This window comes from Hemiscyllium ocellatum, chromosome 14 (assembly GCF_020745735.1).
Source record: "Hemiscyllium ocellatum isolate sHemOce1 chromosome 14, sHemOce1.pat.X.cur, whole genome shotgun sequence".
Taxonomy (NCBI): Eukaryota; Metazoa; Chordata; class Chondrichthyes; order Orectolobiformes; family Hemiscylliidae; genus Hemiscyllium; species Hemiscyllium ocellatum.
In genome coordinates this window covers 72,853,339-72,875,339 of record NC_083414.1, presented here as the reverse complement: position 1 = coordinate 72,875,339, position 22,001 = coordinate 72,853,339, and positions in this window count along the sequence as shown.

Sequence of the window (22,001 nt, the reverse complement as noted above, 5' to 3'; positions counted from 1 at the left end):
AAATCCCAGAACTTCTTTCAAGTCACATCCTCAAGATAACTTAAGGTTTTATTTAAAAAAAAGTAACAGCTCAGACAATGTATTAAGGGTGTGAGGTTAGAGTCTATTTGTATCCCAATCTTGAGTCAGACTGGTTCTATTTGCAAAGTAGGAATTTACAAAATGTTATATGGATTGGCTGTCTGCAGCTTGTATGCTTTTTGATTAAAAATAGAATGTATCTGTAAATACAATTCTACAAATGCAAATTCACCCCATAGACATGTGTGTGTGTGTGTGTGTGTGTGTGTGTGTGTGTGTGTGTGTGTGTGTCAATCCAGACAGTCAACACTAACACCTCTACATCTTTAAGGAAACTTCTTCAACCTGCTGTTCCCAAGACTCAGTGCCTTTTAATTCTATTTATCTTGATATTTTCACAACATTTTCTGATTGAATTGTTGCAGATTTATTTCTACAAACAGAAGAGATTTATTTGATGGGTAGACCATTCAATTGAAGGAATAATCAGATGGCTATTTGAGGGAGAGAGGGTACCTTTTGAAAACAACCTGGCAGTGCATGTTGTTTTTTTGTGTTCTCAAAAAGTGCTCTTAATGCTGAGCATTTTCAAAACTTGAAACTTGTAATGGAAAATGGCAAGGACATTATTGGGTCCTGGGTCCATGAGATTGTAACTAAATCCCAGGCTGACTTTACACATTAAAAACATATGTTGCGTTAAAAGAGACTCCAGGGGAAAGGGTCATTGTTTGAAGTACAAGTACCATAGACCCACATGTAGAACACACCTGGATTCAACATTTTTAGTAACATTGCTTATGCAATGAAGTAACTTTGAACTTTTGTATTAACTTTTATATAATCTGTATTTTTCAACTGCTTTCGAAATGTTTAGTGAGAATTGAATTTCATTTTATTTTTAAACTGGGAAATCTGCTTGAAAAAAATTATACATAACAATTAATTTGCTTATTTCGGAATACTGACACTTGGCCTCTGAAATAGGGAAAAGGAGTGTCATGAAGTTAACATAGAACAATACAGCACAGAACAGGACCTTCGGCCCACGATGTTGTGCCAAACATTTGTCCTAGCTTAAGCACTGATCCATGTACCTATCCAATTGCCGCTTAAAGGTCGCCAATGATTCTGACTCTGCCACTCCCACAGGCAGCGCATTCCATGCCCCCACCACTCTCTGGGTAAAGAACCTACCCCTGACATCCCCCCCATACCTTCCACCCTTCACCTTAAATTTATGTCCCCTTGTAACACACTGTTGTACTCGGGGAAAAAAGTCTCTGACTGTCTACTCTATCTATTCCCCTGATCATCTTATAAACCTCTATCAAGTCACCCCTCATCCTTCGCCGTTCCAATGAGAAAAGGCCTAGCACTTGTTAGGCCGGAATCTCGGGATTCCGGTCTTTGCGAGTTCTTTGGAAGGAGAGACCGCACCAGCTTCTTTAGTTTGGAGTAGAGCACCGTTTATTTTACAGAATCACAACTGGCAAACTATACAACGAATTCTACAGCATGCAATTCGTTGGAGAAGGCGTTCTGCCCCTCTGCTCAACTTCGCCCCAGTTATACCCCTCGCTGGCCAGTGCTCCAGGTCAGGTGTCCACGTCTGACCTTCCTGTTGGCTACACGTTCCCGGGCAAAGCGTTCCGCTCTCTGGTTGGATGGTTTGAACTATCTGTCCGTTTGCCTCGGAGCGACCAGTCCCGTAGACATTGTGGGGCCACTGGTCCTGCTTATTTAATTAGTGGTTTACCAGAAACAATAGTTCATTACCATTTAAGTGAGTAGTTTCGATGGTTCAATCGACAGTTCAACTAATCCAATTAGCAATGTCTACCAGTTACAAATTCCAGAGGTACAATTAACAGGCTGACTATCAGCTAGCCTCTGATCAAGTTAGGAGGCCAGCAGTTTCCAGTTCAGTAATCATGATAGTTTAACCATTTCAGGCCCGGTATTAGAAGCACTTGTTACAGTAATAGTTTTCCTCCCCTCCCTAGATCGAGTGTGCCCACCCCACTAGTACAACTACCCCAACACACTCTCAACCTATCCTCGTACGACCTATTCTCCATTCCAGGCAACAGCCTGGTAAATCTCCTCAGCACCCTCTCCAAAGCTTCCACATCTTTCCTAAAGTGAGGTGACCAGAACTGCACACAGTACTCCAAATGTGGCCTTACCAAGGTCCTGTACAGCTGCAACATCACCTCACGACTCTTGAATTCATTCCCTCTGCTAATGAACGCTAATACACCATAGGCCTTCTTACAAGTTCTATCCACCTGAGTGGCAACTTTCAAAGATCTATGAACATAGACCCCAAGATCCCTCTGCTCCTCCACCTTACTAAGAACCCTACAGTTAACCCTGTATTCCGCATTCTTACTTGTCCTTCCAAAATGGACAACCTCACACTTGACAGAGTTGAATTCCATCTGCCACTCCTCAGTCCAGCTCTGCATCATATCTAAGTCCCTTTGCAGCTGACAACAGCCCTCCTCACTATCCACAACTCCACCAATCTTCATATCGTCTGCAAATTTCGACTCCCTCTTCTAAGTCATTAATAAAAATTACAAACAACAGAGGACCCAGAACTGATCCCTGCGGAACTCCAATTGTAACAGGCTGAATATTTACCATCTACCACCACTCTCTGACTTCGACCGATTAGCCAGTTCTCTATCCAACTGGCCAAATTTCCCACTATCCCATGCCTCCTGACTTTCCGCATAAGCCTACCATGGGGAACCTTATCAAATGCCTTACTAAAATCCATGTACACTACATCCACTGCTCTACCCTCATCCACATGCTTGGTCACCTCCTCAAAGAATTCAATAAGACTTGTAAGGCAAGACCTACCCCTCACAAATCCGTGCTGGCAGTCCCTAATCATGCAGTGTCTTTCCAGATACTCATAAATCCTATCTCTCAGTACCCTTTCCATTACTTTGCCTATCACTGAAGTAAGACTAACTGGCCTGTAATTCCCGGGGTTATCCCTATTCCCTTTTTTGAACAGGGGCACAACATTCGCCACTCTCCAGTCCCCTGGTACCATCCCCGTTGACAGTGAAGACGAAAAGATCATTGCCAACGGCTCTGCAATTTCCTCTCTTGCTTCCCACATAATCCTAGGATATATCCCGTCAGGGCCGGGGGACTTGTCTATCCTCAAGTTTTTCAAAATGCCCAACACATCTTCCTTCCTAACAAGTATCTCCTCTAGCTTACAGTCAGTTTCATACTCTCCTCTTCAACAATACAGTCCCTCTCATTTGTAAATACTGCAGAAAAATACTCACAAGACCTCTCCTATCTCTTCCGATTCAAAACACAGTCTCCCACTACTGTCCTTGATCGGACTTACCCTCGTTCTCTTCATTCTCATGTTTCTCACATACGCATAAAAGGCCTTGGGGTTATCCTTGATCCTACCCACCAAAGATTTTTCATGCCCTCTCTTAGCTCTCCCAATCCCTTTCTTCAGCTCCCTCCTGGCTATCCTGCATCCCACCAACGCTCTGTCTGAACCTTGTTTCCTCAACCTTATGTAAGCCTCCTTCTTCCTCCTTACAAGACATTCAACCTCCCTCGTCAACCAAGGTTCCCTCACACGACCATCTCTTTCCTGCCTGACAGGTACGTACATATCAAGGACATGTCGTATCTGTTCCTTGAAAAAGTTCCACATTTCAATGACATCCTTCTCTGACAGTCTATGTTCCCAACTTATGCTCCTCAGATCCTGTCTTGCAGCATCGTATTTACCCTTCCCCCAATTGTAAAACCTACCCTGTTGCACACACCTATCTCTCTCCATAACCAAGGTGAAAATCACAGAATTGTGGTCACCATCACCAAAATGCTTACCCACTAACAAGCCCATCACTTGTCCCGGTTTGTTACCGAGTACCAAATCCAATATGGCCTCCCCTCTGGTCGGATAATCTACATACTGAGTTAGAAAAGTTTCCTGGACACACTGCACAAACACCGCCTCGTCCAATCTACTTGATCTAAAGAGCTTCCAATCAATATTTATGAAGTTGAAATCGCCCATGACTACGACCCTGTGGCTTCTGCACCTTTCCAAAATCTGTTTCCCAATCTGTTACTCTACATCTCTGCTGCTATTGGGGACCTATAGTAAACACCCAACAAGGTGACTGAACCTTTCCTATTTCTGACTTCAGCCCATACTCCCTCCAAAGGCAGATCCCCCTCGAACTGCCTTTCTGCAGCCATTATACCATTTCTAATTAGCAACGCCACACCCCCTCCTTTTTTACCACCCTCCCTAACCTTACTGAAAGATCTGTAACCAGGAACCTCCAACAACCATTCCTGTCCCTCATCTATCCACGTTTCCGTGATGGCCACAACATCGTAGTCCCAGGTACCGATCCACACCTTAAGTTCACCCACCTTATTTCTGATACTTCTTGCGTTGAAGTATACACACTTGAACCCATCTCTGTGTCCGCAAGTATTCCCTGTCAGTGCTACCTTCTCCACAGCCTACCTACATTCTTGGACATCCTGAAAAGCAACTAACCTACTTGCTGGACTACAAGTCCGGATCCCATCCCCCTGCCAGATTAGTTTAAACCCCCCCCCCCCCCCGCCCACTCCGAAGGGTGCTAGCAAGCCTACCTCCCAGGATATCAGTGCCCTTCTGGTTCAGGTGCAACCCGTTCTGCTTGTACAGGTCCCACCTTCCCCAGAATACAGTCCAATTGTCCAAATACCTGAAGCCCTCCCTCCTACACCATTGTTGCAGCCACGTGTTCAACTGCACTCTCTCCCTATTCCTTGCCTCACTGTCACGTGGCACCGGCAACAACCCAGAGATGACGACTCTGTCCTAGCTTTTAACTTCCAGCCTAACTCCCCGAGCTTCTGAATGACCTCCCCACCCCTCTTCTTACCTATGTTGTTGGTGCCAATGTGCACCACAACTTCTGGCTGCACACTCTCCCCCTTAAGGATTCTGAAGACACGGTCCGAGACGTCTCGGACCCTGGCACCCGGGAGGCAACAAACCATCCGAGAGTCTCGCCCATGTCCACAGAACCGCCTGTCTGTCCCTCTAACTATAGAGTCCCCTATAACTAGCGCTCTCCTCCTCTCCCCCTTTCCCTTCTAAGCCTCCGAGCCGGACCTCGTGCCAGAGATCCAGTCACTGCAGCTTACCCCTGCTAGGCCGTCCCCCCAATAGTATCCAAAGTGGTATACTTATTGTTGAAGGGAACGACCACAGGGGATCCCTGCACTGCCTGCTTCCTCCCCTTCCCACCTCTAACTGTTACCCAGCTACCTCTGTTCTCTGGCGTAACTATGTCCCTGTAGCTTCTATCTATCACCCTCTCAGCCTCTCGAATAATTCTCAGTTCATCCAACTCCAGCTCCAGTTCCCTAACGTGGTCTGTGAGGAGCCGGAGCTGGTTGCACTTCATGTCAATCCAACCTGCTTTTGTAATTTAACTCTTTTAGTCCCATTGAAATGGTGCCACAATGTCACAATCAAATGAAAGCAAGTGTATACAGTCTCACTGAGATGTTCACACTCTCTTCTTCCGAACAGTTGCTACAACTGCTGTAGTGTTAGCAGACAGCCTGATGGAAAAGGGTTTCTTCAACTGTGTGTGAAGCATCCTCGACAAATTGTTTTCAAATCGCCCCCCAAAGAAATGTAGAAACAGAGAAAATAAGTGCAGGAATAGGCCATTTGGCCCTTCAATATGATCATGGCTGATCATGCAATCTCAGTATCCTATTCCCACTTTCTCTCCATATCCTCGATCCCTTTAGCTGCAAGGGCAACATCCCACTCCCTCTAGAATATATCTAATGATATATTCAACAGCTTCCCATGGGAGAAAATTCCACAAGTCAACAACTCTCTGAGTGAAAATATTCTTCCCCATTTCAGTCTTGAATGGTGTACACAAATGTGGTCACAGAATCATTTCCGTGGATCAGAAGATATGGGATTAAGTCCCATAGATACCAGAAATGTATCACATGTTTGAACTGGTTGATTTAAAAAAAAAATTGAGAATCATTCCATACAGAAGGAAACATTTGCCCATCAAGCCTGTGCCAGCCCTTTGGAAGATCTGGTCAGTTTGTTATAATCACCCCATATGCTATTTCTCCTTCACTCTCAGAAAATCTTGGATGGGAAGTGATGAGAATTGTTTTTAGACAGCAATTTACTGCTATCTGGGTTGTCATTGTTAGTTATTGCAAGGGAGTGGTATATAAAAGGAGGGATGTTTTATTGCTGTTGGTGGGATCACAACGACAATAATGTGTACAAATTCATTCTCTTTATTGGAAAAAGGGTATAATTGCATTAGAGGGGGTTCAGAGAAGATTCACTCAACCCATTCCTTGGATGAAAGGATTATCTTTGAAGAAAATTCAAGCTGGTTAAGCCTGTATCCATTAGAGTTTAGAGGACAGAGCGGTGATCCCATTGAAAAATGGAAGACCTTGTGGGGACTGTGTAGAGTGGATACTGGGAGATATTTCCTCTCAAGGAGGAGACTAAAACTAGAGGGCATAATTTAAGAATAGGAAGTCTTTTTAAGACTGAAAATGAGGAGAAATGGTTTCCTTCAACAGGTTGTTCGACAGTAACATTCGCTTCCGCAGATGGTAGTGGGTAGCTGGATCTCTAAACTTATTCAATAACTAGAATTTTGATACACAAAGAGTCAAGGGTTATGGGATGCAGACAGGAAAAGGGAGCTGAGATCACAGCCAGATCAGCCAATGTTTTATCAAATGCTAGAGCACTATAAAAAGTGTCTACTCTGTTCCTGAATCCTATATTCCAATATTCTGTGTTTCTGCTGGAACAGGCACTGGAAGCAGATTCCAGTGGTAACTTCTAAAAAAACTTGAAATAAATAATTGAAAAGGGATCTATTGGATGGGGTGTGCAGGGAGAACAGCTGAAAGCAATTCAGTCCATTGAGCCATTTAATACAATCTTGGTTGATTGAGTATTTCAACGTTTTTTCACTTATGGTATCCTCACAAAATTTCAGAGATAGGTTGTTGATTCCAGTCAATCCCTACTTTAAATATACTTGAAGATTGAGCTTTGAGAGGCATTTACTTATGAATTGGCCCTAACAGCTTTCTGGGGTAGAGTATTCTATAGGTTTTACAGCTCTGAGTGAAGAAATTCTTCCTCATCTTCGTCCTGAATAACAGGATAAGGACCATGTGCAGGCAGGCGGGATTAGTTTAGAGTGGCTTCAGGGTCAGTGCAGACATAGTGGGCCAAGGGCCTGTTCCTGTGCTGTAATGTTTTGTGTTTCAGAGGCCTCTCATGTAGAGAATTTCAAAAACTCATGAACCTCTCAATAAAAATGCTTTTGTCATTTTGGCCCTAATTGGTATCGTCGATATTTTAATATTTTGCCCTTAGTTCTGGGGACCCACCTGAACAGAGGACACATTTTAGCTGCTTCTACCCTGGCCTATCACTTTAAGGATGTTGGATGTTTCAATGAGATCACTTCATTCTTGGAACCCTAGGGAATACGGGCCCTGTTTGCCTGATTTCTCTTCACAGGACAGTCACACCATCCTGGGAACGTCTGGTGAGCCTTTGTTGCATTCTCTCCATAGCAATAATATCTTTCCTGAAGGAAGACCAAACTGTACATACTACTCCTAAGCTAGACTTCACTGCCCCTCCAATAAAACCTTCTTGTAATTCAGGCCTCCTAATGGCTTGTTACACATTAGCCTTCAGTGGCTTATCATGAAGGACACATTTCAACCCTCAGCATTTAAGAAACACTATGCACATCTGAATCTCCTATGCACGAGAGAATAGGTGGTCTGGGTTCCCAAACAGAAAGCTGATGGGTGACCCATACAAAAAAATTAGGCGATGAACAATAGCCATTGGGAGGTCTGAAGATTTTAGACATGGTAAGGTCAGCCCAACAGCAAATTTGACGAAAAAAATATGGGCTCAAAAACTAAATAATTAATTGGACTTTGGCATCAATATTGTCAAGAGGCTAGATACTTCTTTACTAACCTCTTGGTATGGAAATGCTATTAAATTGGACATCAAATTGACCAAAGGAGGTATTCTTAAACCAGTTGAAGTTCTTAGAAAAGAACGTGCACATGAGAAAAGATTACAATCTGAGAGATCCCTATGTAAATGCATATAACAATACTAAAGAACTGCGCAGTTCAATGGTTGGCCTTAAATTAACGAGGGAGACTTTGAATATGCAGATCTCAATTATTGGACATCAATAATTCAAAAAGGGGCAAGTGAATCTACATGGAAGGTCCCATCAAATTCCATTTAAGTCAAAAGACAATGTAGCTTAGTGGGGATACTGTTGATAGTCAACTAGGACTCACTGCTGAGGTGACACCATATCTGGGAAAACATCAAACAATCAAGTCTGCAAGTGGCAAGGGTGTACAGCAGTTTCAGTGACAAATTACTGAGAAGGAGGCAGAGGTGCAAGTAAACAACCTCTGAGCGAAAGGATGTGAAGCTGAGACTTCAATTCAAACTCCAACTAGTACCAAGATAGAAACTACAGCCTGACAGTGGATGATGGCTTAAAATTTCCAAAGTTTGATTTGAAGAAATTCTGGGTCACTCAACACTACATTTTGGAATAGTAGTCCAGCAGTATAGACAGAGAGTGGACGAGTTAGGCTTTCGGAGGAGGCAGTGTTGCACATCAGTTGACATGGGAGACATTAAGGGAATTGTCTGTGAAGTTAGAATGGGGTGCAAGGAGCAGAGGGTGAATCCAATGGATAAGTAAAGTGAGGATAACAGCAATAGATTTGATGACATTACAGATCAAATGAATAAACAAATTTTATAGTTGATAAATTTATTAAATGTACTGTCCATAGTAATAGAGCTGAAAATGTGTTGCAGGAAAAACGCAGCAGGTCAGGCAGAACCTGAAGAAGGGTTCATGCCTAAAACATCGATTCTCCTGCTCCTTGGATGCTGCCTGACCTCCTGCGCTTTTTCAGCAACACGTTTTCAGCTCTGATCTCCAGCATCTGCAGTCCTCACTTTCTCCTGTCCTAGTAATAGCAAAGGTTTAGTTGACATTGGCAACAGTTTGGCAGATGCAGCAGCAAAAGTTGCCTCTAAAGGGGGATCTTATGATTGTGCCCAGAATGATGAGGCAGCCTACAAATTCTAACAAGAACCAATCTACTTGGGATGAATTAATGCCAACCATCCAAGATGTTGTTAAACTTCAGGGGGACGCCCTTGACACTGAGAAGCTGTTATGGTCTGAGTTGGGGCTGTTTGTATGATCCTGACGCTCAACTCTGGACTACTCCCGCAGGTCAAACTTGTATGTCTGATGAACTTGTTCAGTGGATTATTGAATGTGTTCATTGCGCAGCTCATTGTGGTGCCAGAGCGGTTAGTGACTTCCTCTGAGCACCCTGGTGGCATCCGCGCCTGCAGTTTATTAGCTCAGAGGGTTAGTGACCAATGCTTGATCTGTCTGGAGCATAACCCCGGCAAGAGTGTTCCCTGTGATCAGGTGAAGATACCCATTGCCTGGCAGCCCTTTTGAGATACTCCAACTGGACTACATTGAGTTGGGTAAATGTGAATGCTTATCGTTGATGTCTTGTCTAAGTGGATTGAAGCCTACCCTACTGCTAATGCTACTGCTGAGACTATAGTGAAGATTTTGCTTCAGGAAATTATTCCCCGCTTCAGTATAACTGCATGCATTAACTTGGACTATGGACCGCACTTTGCTAATATTAATGAAGAACTCTGTTCCCAGTTTTCTATTAGTCTGCAACTGCATTGTGCTTATCGTCCTCAGGCTACCGGCCTTGTTGAACTCTTAAGACTAAATTTGCCAAAGTAATGGCTGAGACTGTCCTCTTCTGGGTTATGCTGCTCCCTATGGCCTTATTCCAGATGTGATCCACGCCTGCGGGCAAGACACGACTGTCTCCAGCTGAGATTCTCTACGATCACCTGCTCCACACTCCTTGAGGATCTCTCCTCAGTCCACTTCCACCACATAACCGAAGCGATGATTGGTCATGTTCTTGCTCAAACTAACGTTATGTGTGTCTTTCACTCCCTTTCAGCCTTGTCACGCGTGTGTGCTAGTCAAGAAATGGACTCACAAGGGTCTCCAACCTCATTGGGATGGCTCCTTCCAGGTTTTACTTACCACCCGTACGGTGGTCAAAGTCACTGGTCGCTCAGTTTGGGTCCACCTGCACCATTGTAAGTTGATTGGCCATGCCAATCAAAGGGGGAATACAGGGAGAGAGAATACTGGAATCCTAGGAAACTGGGATCCTGTCTATTTGGGTTTTTGAATTTTGCTGTTGTTTTAATGCTATTCCTATTACAGATACTTGAACTAAGAGGAGAGACGGGTGGGGGATCGCCTACTTACTGACCTGTTTGATCATTTACGACATCCTGAAGGGGAAAGCCACAAAGTATTGATGTGAGATCCGGTTTGATCTGAAACTATCCAGCACTATGCTGAGGAGATGTCATCCAGTCCACCAGACCAGGCACCTCCAACGTGTGGAGCGTGGTCAAGATTGATTATTGCAATAGACCCGTACGTCAGAAAGACCGTATGGTTCATCTGGTCAGTAAAAATCAGTGGAAATTACCATGTTGGTACCAAACATGTCTTTTTGATTTTACCTGCAGACGTAAGCCTAATGACGATAGAAATGATCAACCCTGTTAATATGGAAAATATTTAAAGGAGGTCCCCAAACACCATCCCTTTCTGAGGACTCGAGAAAGGAGAAGCCTGATAGGGGAAACTTCTCAATCCACAAACAACTTACTAATACAGACCCACAGAACACTCGTTTACCGGTGTGTTTATTGACGAATCATGGAACCAAGAGGACCCCACCCTGCCCCACACCTCTGGTGTCTAGATCTTCAATTTAACTTTAACCTACCCAAACCAACCAGAGAGCGGTATTGTGCCAAATCTGTCAGTCAGTGGATGAGCTGCTCATAAACTCAGGGGTGCAGGAGGCTGGGTAGTTGCTGTCACAATTAACTTGAGCTCCTGTTGTATGTTCTGAGAGACTGATGTTTGCTGAGTACAGGAAGAAGAGACCAACTTCTCAGAGCAAGAAGTGTGCATGGAAGTCATTATGGACTGTGGTCTCTTCGACTTGGAGATAGTGCACCCACAGGGTGTAAAACCTCAGCAGGATGGGAAAGCTAAGCAGCATTATCTTTTCTGGTGGAGAAAGTGAGGTCTGCAGATGCTGGAGATCAGAGCTGAAAATGTAATGCTGGAAACGTGCAGCAGGTCAGGCAGCATCCAAGGAACAGGAAATTCGACGTTTCGGGCATAAGCCTGATTCCTGATGAAGGGCTTATGCCCGAAATGTCGAATTTCCTGTTCCTTGGATGCTGCCTGACCTGCTGCGCTTTTCCAGCAACATATTTTCAGCTCTTATCTTTTTTGGTGTTAAGATGTGAACTCTTTCCAGAACAGCAATTACCTAAACAATGCACTGTGCAGCTCCATGCATTCTCTCCAGGCCAGTGAAATGTGACAGTTACTGTCCTCCTTACATATTAATCCTTGTCTATGTCTTGAATGCCTCAAATATCATCCCCACTTTTCCATCTAAACCATTTCAAACACTCATAACCACCTGCTTTTGCTCTGTGCAGCTGAGGAGAGACAGAGAGCCAGGGTGTGCCTTGATGAATGCTGGCAATGGATGTTCATCTACTCCACGGGAAAGAAGGACTTGTCACAGGAGGCTGTAGGTATCAGCAACAAACCTGGTTAAAGTGCCTGAGTAAATAAACAGGATGTCCAGGTTCAAATCCTAGCAGTGCCTCTACCTTACTTTAAGAATCCCATTGAATGCCATGTTGATCCAACTAGGGATCTGGTGATGTGTAACAAGGTGGAATCTTTCAAACAACATCCCATGATTGGTTGTAATTGCGGCACGCTCTTGTGGTGCAGTGATAAACATAGAAATTGCTGGGAAAGCTCAGCAGGTTGGAAGCATTTGTGGAGAGAATCAGTGTTTACGTTTCAAAACTGAGGTAGGGTCACTTGACCTGAAACGTTAATTCTGATTCTCTCCTTAGATGCTGCCAGACCTGCTGAGCTTTTCCAGCAATTTCTATTTTTGTTTGTGGTTTACACAACATCCACAGGATTGTTTGGTTTTTATCTTGCAGAGCAGTGCTAGTGCCTCTACCTCTGAATAATGAGACTGGGTTCAAGTCCCAGCTGTTCTGGAGCTGTGTAAAACCATCTTTGAACAGATTGATTCGGGAAATATCTACACAATGTGAAAAGTGTATGCTACCAACGTACAGCAAAAGAGAGTACTACTGTACATTGACAATCAACTAGGGGTGGCATGGTTCACAGTGGTTAGCACTGCTGCCTCACAGCTTCAGGGACCCAGGTTCAATTCCAGCCTCGGACAACTGTTCTATGTGGAATTTTCACATTCTTCCCATGTCTGTGTCAGTTTCTTCCAGGTGCTCAGGTTTGCTACCATTGTCCAAAGATGTGTATGTTAGATGGATTAGCCGTGCTAAATTTCCCTGTGGTGTTCAGGGATATGCAGACGAGCTGGATTGGTAAAGGCGGGATGCTTTGTGGAGGGTCGATGCAGACTCACTGGGCCGAATGGCCTTTATCTGCACTGTAGGGATTCTATGACAGCCTGAGGCCCTGGTGATTGCAAGTGTCAAAAGAAGTGATAGTCTGCCTTCTGTAGTCCGTGTCTGGGATCTCTTTGGGCGGCACGGTGGCACAGTGGTTAGCACTGCTGCATCACAGCGCCCGGGTTCAATTCCTGACTCAGGCGACTGATTGTGTGGAGTTTGCACATTCTCCCCGTGTCTGCGTGGGTTTCCTCTGGGTGCTCCGGTTTCCTCCCACAGTCCAAAGATGTGCAGGTTAGATGAATTGGCCATGCTAAATTGCCCGTAGTGTTAGGTAAAGGAGTAAATGTAGGGGTATGGGTGGGTTGCGCTTCGGCGGGTCAGTATGGACTTGTTGGGCCGAAGGGCCTGTTTCCACACTGTAAGTAATCTAATCTAATCTAATTACATGAAAAGAAGCTGGTCAACAGCAAGTTCACATAGTTCTGGACATGTGGACTGGTTGTGAAAGCTAGACTTTTGTGAACTCCCCAGTCAGTCGAGGATTTAATTATATTTCTTGACTGCGAACCCATCCACATAAAAGCTGGAGGTGAGGGAAGACAGATCTGCTGTCTAACTTGATGTGACTTTTCAGGTGTTTAACCATCCTAGCAACCTGAGCCTGGTCCTCAGTCCCCCTCTCGCTTTTGGGAATGTTGCTGCATCTCCTGCAGGATGGAGTAAATAGATACCTGGTTGGTAATGACCTGACTGGGTATGCTCAGCATGGATTTGCAAATGCATTTGATAAACCTGCAGGAGTTTTTCAAGATGTTATGAACAGAATTGAAAAAAAAAGAGCCAAGGACATAGTATATTTAGACTTTCAGATCATCCCTCACATAAGGCTGGTTAATAAAGTTTAAGCACTTAGGATAAGAGGTCATGTAATGGCATGAATTAAAAAGGTAAAGTCACCATAATCCTGCTCTCCCTTTAGAGAAATGATTGATGGTAGTTTAACCCAAGCATCAGGTCAGGTAGCATCCAAAGAGCAGGAGAATCGTCGTTTCGGGCATGAGCCCTTCTTCAGGAGAAGGGCTCATGCCTGAAACGTCGATTCTCCTGCTCTTTGGATGCTGCCTGACCTGCTGCGCTTTTCCAGCAACACATTTTCAGCTGTGTTGAGGTGACCAACACAGTCCTCACTTTCTCCTAACCCAAGGATCACCACACCTAAGGCGAGGGGAGAGGTTGAGAAGCAAAGTCCTTTCTGGTCACCTCAGCCAGTGCAGGAATTGAACCCACACAGTTGCATCCCTCTCATCAGCAGGTCTTTAAACATTTTAGCTGGTACCATCTGCAAGTTTGGAAATATTGCATTGTAAATTATTGGTATATACGATGACCAGCTGTGGTTGGGTAGCTCAGGACTGGCATGTAAGGAGGAAAAACAAGGTTAGTCAGGTAGGGACCCTTGGATATTGAGAGAGGTTGTGAATTAAGTCAAAAAGTAAAAAAAAGCATATGCAAGATTTAGGAAGCTAAAATTGGACAGGGCCCATTAGGAATATAAATAAAACAGGAAAGAACTCAAGCAGGGAATTAGGAGAGCAGGAATGGGCCATGAAATCACCTTGGCGAGATGTGCAAGGCATTCTATACACACATTAAAAACAAGAGGATAACTAGGGAGGAGGTAGGACCACTCAAGGATAAAGGAGGGAACTTGTGCTTAGAGACAGAGGATGTAGGCGAGATCCTAAATGAGTACCTTGCATCGGTATTCACCCAGGAAGATATGGAGAATACTAAAATTTGTGTGGAGCTTGCTAATATGCTAGGCTATGAGATCAAGAAAGAAGTGGTGTTGGGTTTCTTGAGTTTGTCCCCAGAGCTTGATGTTATCTACCCCAGGTTATCAAGAGAGGCAAGAGACGAGATTGTTGGAGCCTTGACCAGGATCTTTGCATGCTCACGAGCCGCTGGAGGACTGGTAAGTAGCTAATATTCTTTTGTTCAAGAAGGGAAATAGGGATAATCCAGGAAACTTTAGACCAGTGAGTTTCACATTGGTAGTTGGGAAGCTATGGGAGGGAATTCTTAGGTAGAGGATTTATGTCCATTTGGAAAAGCATGACCTAATTAGGGACATTCAGCCTGGCTTTGTGCAGGGCAGGTTATGTCTTATTAACTTGCTTGAATTTTTTGAGGAGGTGACGAAAGTGATCAAAGAGGATAGAACAGTAGATGTTGTTGGCATGGATTTTAGTTGGCTTTTGACAAGTAGACTCATCCAGAAGCTCAGGATGAACAGGATCCATGGGGACCTAGCTGCATGGATTCTGAACTAGCTTAGGATGCAGAAGACTTTTGTGGAAGAGTGTTATTCAGGCTTTAAATCTGTGACTAGTGTTATTGCGCTGGGACCTCTGCTGTTTGTGATATAACTAAATGACTTGAATGAAAATCTAGTTGGGTCAGTTAGTAAAGATCAGTTGAGTTTTGGAGAGTGTCGAAGGTTGTCAAAGAATACAGCAGCATATAGATCATACAGATATAGAATCATAGAGATATACAGCACGAAAACAGACCCTTCAGTCCAACTCCTTCATGCCGACCAGATATCTTGTAGAAATCTAATGCCATTTGCCAGCATTTGGCCTATAGCCCTTTAAACCCTTTCCTATTCATGCACCCAATCCAGATGCCTTTTAAATGTTATAATTGTACCAGCCTCCACCGCTTCCTCTGCAGCTCATTCCATACATGCACCACACCCTTTAGGTCCCTTTTATATGTTTCCCCTCTCACCGTAAACCTATGCCCTCTAGTTTGGACTCCTCCATCCCAGGGAAAAGACTTGCTTATTTACGTGCTCCTCATGATTTTATAAACCTCTGTAAGGTCATCCCTCAAGCTTCCAACGCTCCAGGGAGAATACCTTCAGCCCATTCAGTCTCTCCATACAGCTCAGACCCTCCAACTCTGGTAACATCCTTGTAAATCTTTTCTGAACCCTTTTAAGTTACACAACATTCTTCTGAGAGGAAGGAGACTGGAATTGCACACACTACTCCAAAAATAGCTGAACCAATGTTGGCTACAGCTGCAACATGATTTCACAACTTTTATATTCAATGCACTGACCAACAAAGGCAAGCCTTCTTCACTCTCCTCTCTACTTACGACCCCACTTTCATGGAACTATGAACCTGCACTCCAAGATTTCTTTGTTCAGCAACACTCCCTTATCATTAAGTGTATGATCTCATATTTTTCCACATTATATTGCGTCTGCTATGATCTTGCACATTCACAAAGCCTGTCCAAATCCTCCTCCAGCTACTTTACATCCTTCTCATTCCCACTTAAAAAAAACTGTACAGCACAGGAACGGGCTGTTAACCTTACCATTAGGTGTATAAGTCCTGCCCTGGTCTGCTTTACCAAAATGCAGCATGTCACATTTATCTAAATTGGATCAGTTGCAGATATGGGCGGAGAAACAGCAGATGGAGTTTAATCCAGGTAAGTGTGAGGTCCTGCACTTTTGGAAATCAAATGTTAAATAAAAGTATACAGGGACATTTAAGCGACTGCTAGTCATGCACATGGATAGCAGTGAGTTGAGGGGTGTGAAGATTAAGTTATTTTATTTTACATTAGGATTAACCCTTGGCACAATATCGTGCGCCTCTTCTGTGCTGTACTTTTCTATGTTCTATATGAATGGTAGGAACCTGAGTAGCATTGATGTACAGAGGGATCTTGGGGTTCAAGTCCATAGCCCACTGAAAGTGGCGATGCAAGTAGATACGATGCTACAGAACCCATATGGCATGTTTGCCTTTATTGGTCTGGGAATTGAGTACATGAGTTAAGATGTCATGTTACAGCTTTTATTGGTCTGGGAATTGAGTACATGAGTTAAGATGTCATGTTACAGCTTTTATTGGTCTGGGAATTGAGTACATGAGTTAGGATGTCATGTTACAGCTTTGTAAGATTTTGGTTAGGTCACACCTAGAGTATTGTGTTCAGTTCTGGTTGTCACATTACAGGAAGGATGTGGAGGCTTTGGAGAGGGTGCAGAAGAGGTTTACCAGGATGCTGCCTGGATTAGAGGGTATGAGCTGTAAAGAGAGGCTAGAAACATTCAGGCTGTTTCTCTGGAGTGGCAGAGGGTGAGGGGAGACTTGATGGAAAGTCTATAAAATTATTATTTGGAGATGCCAGTGTTGGACTGGGGTGTACAAAGTTAAAAATCACACAACACCAGGTTTTAGTCCAACAGGTTTAATTGGAAACACATTGGCGTTTGGAACAACGCTCCTTCATCAGGTGATAGTGGAGGGCTCGATCGTAACACAGAATTTATAGCAAAAATTTACAGAGTGATGTAACTGAAATTATACATTGAAAAATTGATTTCTGTTAAGCCTTTCATCTGTTAGAATACAGTGATAGTTTCACTTCTTTCATGTGTAAATCACAAAACCTTTTTTTAAAAGTTGTATTCTTGGGTTAGCTGTTAACAATGGTGATAGCTAGACAATATGTTGAAGGTGTTGGCCCCCTGTGTTCTCTGTCTATGCCATGATGTTGAGAATGATTCTAATCTAAAAAGTGAGATAACAGAGTTTTACATAAATTCATGCAGTTTTTGAGCTCAGAGTTCTACATGAATGCATGCAGTTTTTGAGCAAAGTACAATGTAACTCTGTAAGTACAAATTCACTCCACAAAATATATATGTGCATGTGGGTCTTTGCCTGTGTGTGTGTGTGTTTGTGTCTAGGGTGAGGGTTGCAAGTGTGAGAAAATGTGTGTGTGTAGTGTGCAGAGTGTCTTAAATCTGTGAGGGGGTGCGTGTGGGAGTGTGTGTGTGTGTGGGCGTCTGTGTGTACCTGTGTCCGTGTGTATGTGAGAGTGTGTGTGGGTAGGAATATCTGTGTGTGTGTGTGTTTAGTGCAATGGTAATGTGACATGAACCCAAGGTCCCGGTTGAGGCCTTCCCTATGGGTACCGAACTAAGCTATCAGCCTCTGCTCAGCCACTTTTCTCTGTTGCCTGTCCCGAAGTCCACCTTGGAGGATGGTCACCCGAAGGTCTGAGGCTGAATGTCCTGGACCATGAACATCATGGCATAGACAGAGAACACAGGGGGCCAACACCTTCAACATATTGTCTAGCTATCACCATTGTTAACAGCTAACCCAAGAATGCAACTTTAAAAAAAAGGTTTTGTGATTTACACATGAAAGAAGTGAAGCTATCACTGTATTCTAACAGATGACAGGCTTAACAGACAATCAATTTTTCAATGTATAATTTCAGTTACATCACACTGTGAATTTTTGCTATTAATTCTGTGTCACGATTGAGCCCTCCACTATCACCTGATGAAGGAGCATCGCTCCGAAAGCTAGTGTGTTTCCAATTAAACATGTTGGACTATAACTTGGTGTTGTGTGATTTTTAACTTTATAAAATTATGAGATGCATAGATAGGGTTGAAAGTCAGAATCGTTTTTCGCAGAGTTGAAATGCCTAATTCTATTTACTACTATATAAGGTAAGGGGAAAGTTCAATAGAGATGTGAGGAGCAGGTTTTGTACACAGAGAATAATAGAAATCCTGAAAGCATTGCCAGGGGTGATGATGGAGGTAGATGCGATTTAAGGGACTTTTAGATAAGCACATGAGTATGCAAGGAATGGAGGGATATGAACTAAGGCAGGAGGGATTAGTTTAATTTGGTGTCATGTTTGGCACAATATTGTGGGCCAAAGGGCCTATCCCTGTGGTGTACAGTCTTTTTTAAAATTGGGAATGTGTGTTGTGAGGAAGATGTAAAATAGCTTGAGGAAAATTTGGACGGACTTAGTGAATGTGCAAGATCATGGCAGATGGAATATAATCTGGAAAAGTATGAGGTTATCAACTTTGTAGGAGGTACAGATGTGAATAATATTGCTTGAATGGTGAAGTTGGAAAGTGGACATATACAAGGGGATCTAAGTGTCCTAGTCGACAAGTCACTGAATAATATGCAGTTGCAGAAAATTATTAAGAAACTTAATGTAATGCTAGTCTTTGTTTCTGGAGGTTTTTGAGTGCAGAACAATGAAGTCTTGTTTCAATTGTGTAGGAGTTCGATTAGACCAATGATTTTGAATTGGTAGGTATTCTGCAACAAGGCGAAAGGTGTGCTACAAAATGTTTGGGATGCAATGTCGCTTGACCTGAGCATCTAGTCTGCATTTGTGCTTCCGATTTCTTCCAGGGCCTCAGTATCAATTATTGAAGGAAGTATCTGCTGACACCAGAAACCATAGCGACTGTGCATGAGCAAACCTTCAGAGCTGTGCATGTGCAGATTTCCGATACTGCATATGCAAAGGAGAAGGGTACTCCATTACATCCATCAGAAATTCACCTGCACCTCCACACACATCATTTACTGCATCCGCTGCACCCGATGTGGCCTCCTATACATTGGGGAGACAGGCCGCCTACTTGCGGAACGTTTCAGAAAGCACCTCTGGGACACCCGCACCAACCAACCCAACCGCCCCGTGGCTGAACACTTTAATTCTCCCTCCCACTCTGCCAAGGACATGCAGGTCCTTGGCCTCCTCCATCGCCAGACCAGGCAACACGATGCCTGGAGGAAGAGCGACTCATCTTCTGCCTAGGAACCCTCCAACCACAAGGGGTGAATGCAGATTTCTCCAGCTTCCTCATTTCCCCTCCCCCCACCTTTTCTCAGTCCCAACCCTCAGACTCAGCACCGCCTTCTTGACCTGAAATCTTCTTACCAACCTCTCTGCCCCCACCCCCTCTCTGGCCTATCACCCTCAATTTAACCTCCTTCCACCTATCGCATCCCCAGCACCCCTCCCCAAGTCCCTCCTCCCTACCTTTTATCTTAGCTTGCTTGGCACACCCTTTTCATTCCTGAAGAAGGACTTATGCCCGAAACGTCGATTCTCCTTCTCCTTTGATGCTGCCTGACCTGCTGCACTTTTCCAGCAACACATTTTTAAGCTCTGATCCCCAGCATCTGCAGTCCTCACTTTCTCCTACTCCATTACATAGCCTCCTTGTGCATGTGCAAGACCAAACATTAAATGTGGATATGCACAATGATTGTGCATGTATAGTAAAGTGGAATAACTGTTTCTATGTTAGCACAAATGTTTAAGTGAATATTTTGGATTTTTTTTCAGTTATGTCATTGAAGTAACTTTTAAAAATCTAAGAAGAAATTGATAAGCTTCTTGCCAAAAGGGGTGGTTGTCAGCGACAGACACAACTGTCAAGACCTCATGGTCAAACATCTCAAAACACTACAAGAGACATTCAAATTCTACTTCCCCTCAACAAATGTGGAATGCCATGACTGGATACATGATCCATTTAGTTCTGATTCATCACAAGAGTTGATGTTAAAAGGGAAAGAGGGATACACATAGCTATGAATGGATCACACATTAAAGCTGATGTTTGAAGAGACGTCGTTGACTGGTACATGAACATACACCAATCCCTGACCACACTATTGTGGCAAATTCTTTTGCCATTTTTGACAACATCCTTCTGGGAGTTTGCATTTTCAACAATGGCATACATGAACACCAACGTGAGGCAGTACTTGTTAGTGGAGCAAGATATGTGGCTGACTCTTCTTGGATCAAAAACACTGGTGACCACCAGCTGGCCCCAATTTCCCATGTCCCCAGTAAACTGTAATTTACTTTGTGATTTGCTTTGACCCAATAGTTAGAAATAGTTGATTTTGAAGTTGAAGACGGTACATTTTTGTTGGTGAATTTGAAACTCTTGAACCTTTTTTAGCTTGTTGTACAAAGTGTTGCAAACCTCTCTAGTAAGGACTTACCCATTGTGAATGATTAAAAAGTAGACTTTCATTTGATTGGCTGGGTGGCTTATTTGCAATGTAGAGTGATGGCAACAGCTTGGGTTCATTTCCCACATCAGTGGTTACCATGAAGGACTTACTCTCCTTCTCAACCTCTTCCCTCGCTTTCTGATGTGGTGAATCTCAGGTTATATCATCACTAGTCATCCCATACAAATGAAAGAGCAACCCTATGGTTCAGTAGGACTGTAGCAAGTTTACCCAAGGTACAGGACTTATCCCTTTGAATTGGGAAATTGTATATTTCTCCATTTTTTAAGAAAGGCAAAAGAGGAACACCAGGGAATTATAAACCAGTTGGCCTAACTTCTGTGGTGAGGAAAGTTTGGAGTCTATGAGTAAGGATGGGGTAAATACAACACATTGAAAATGATCAGTTAATCAGGGAGAGCCTGATTCGTGACAGGTAGGCCATGCCTGACAAACTGCACTGAATGTTTTGAAGATGTGGCTAAGATAGTGGACATGGGGATGTCTATGGATGTTGTTTATATGGACTTCCAGAAGGCACTTAATAAAGTCTCACATCAGAAACTGCTGACCAAAGTAGAAGCCTATGGAAGTGAGGGCAAATTACTGACATGAATTGGCAACTGGTTGAGTGGCAGGTGACAATGTGTAGGTACTTGAATTGGCAGGATGTGACCACTGGTGTTCACAAGGATCTGTGTTACAGCCTTGATTATTCACATTATTTATTAATGATATGGATTTTGGCAAAGGAAGTCATATATCGAAATTTGCTGATGACACAAAATTAGGTGGCATTGTGGACTGTTTAGACAATAGCATAAAATTACAAAGGGATATTGATATAATAAGTGAATGGGAAAAACTATGTGCAGATGGATTTCAATGTAAGCAAGTGTGACGTTATCCATTTTGGACTGATCAGGGCACTTTGTAGATGGTATGAAGTTAAATTCAGTGGATGACCAAAGAGACGTGGGAGCTTAGGTACATTGACTTTAAAATGTTATTAATAGGTGCAGAAAATAATCAAGAAAGCTAATGGAGTGCTGACCTTTACATCTAGAAGACTGGAAACATAAGGATGCAGGAGCTATGCTGCAGTTGTACAAAAACCTATGTTTGATCCCATTTAGAGTACTGTGAGCAGGTCTGGGCACCACATCTATGAAGCCTTAGAGAGAGTACAACATAGGTTTACAATAATGATACCTGGACCTAAGGGGTTATGCTATGAGGAGAGATCACACAATGCGACCTGTTTTCTGTAAAATTTAGAAGCATCCAAGATATAGATCTTCAAGATATCAACAGGAAATTACAAGGTAGATAATCCCACTGGTTTGGGTTTCTAGAGAAAAGGGACATAATCTGAA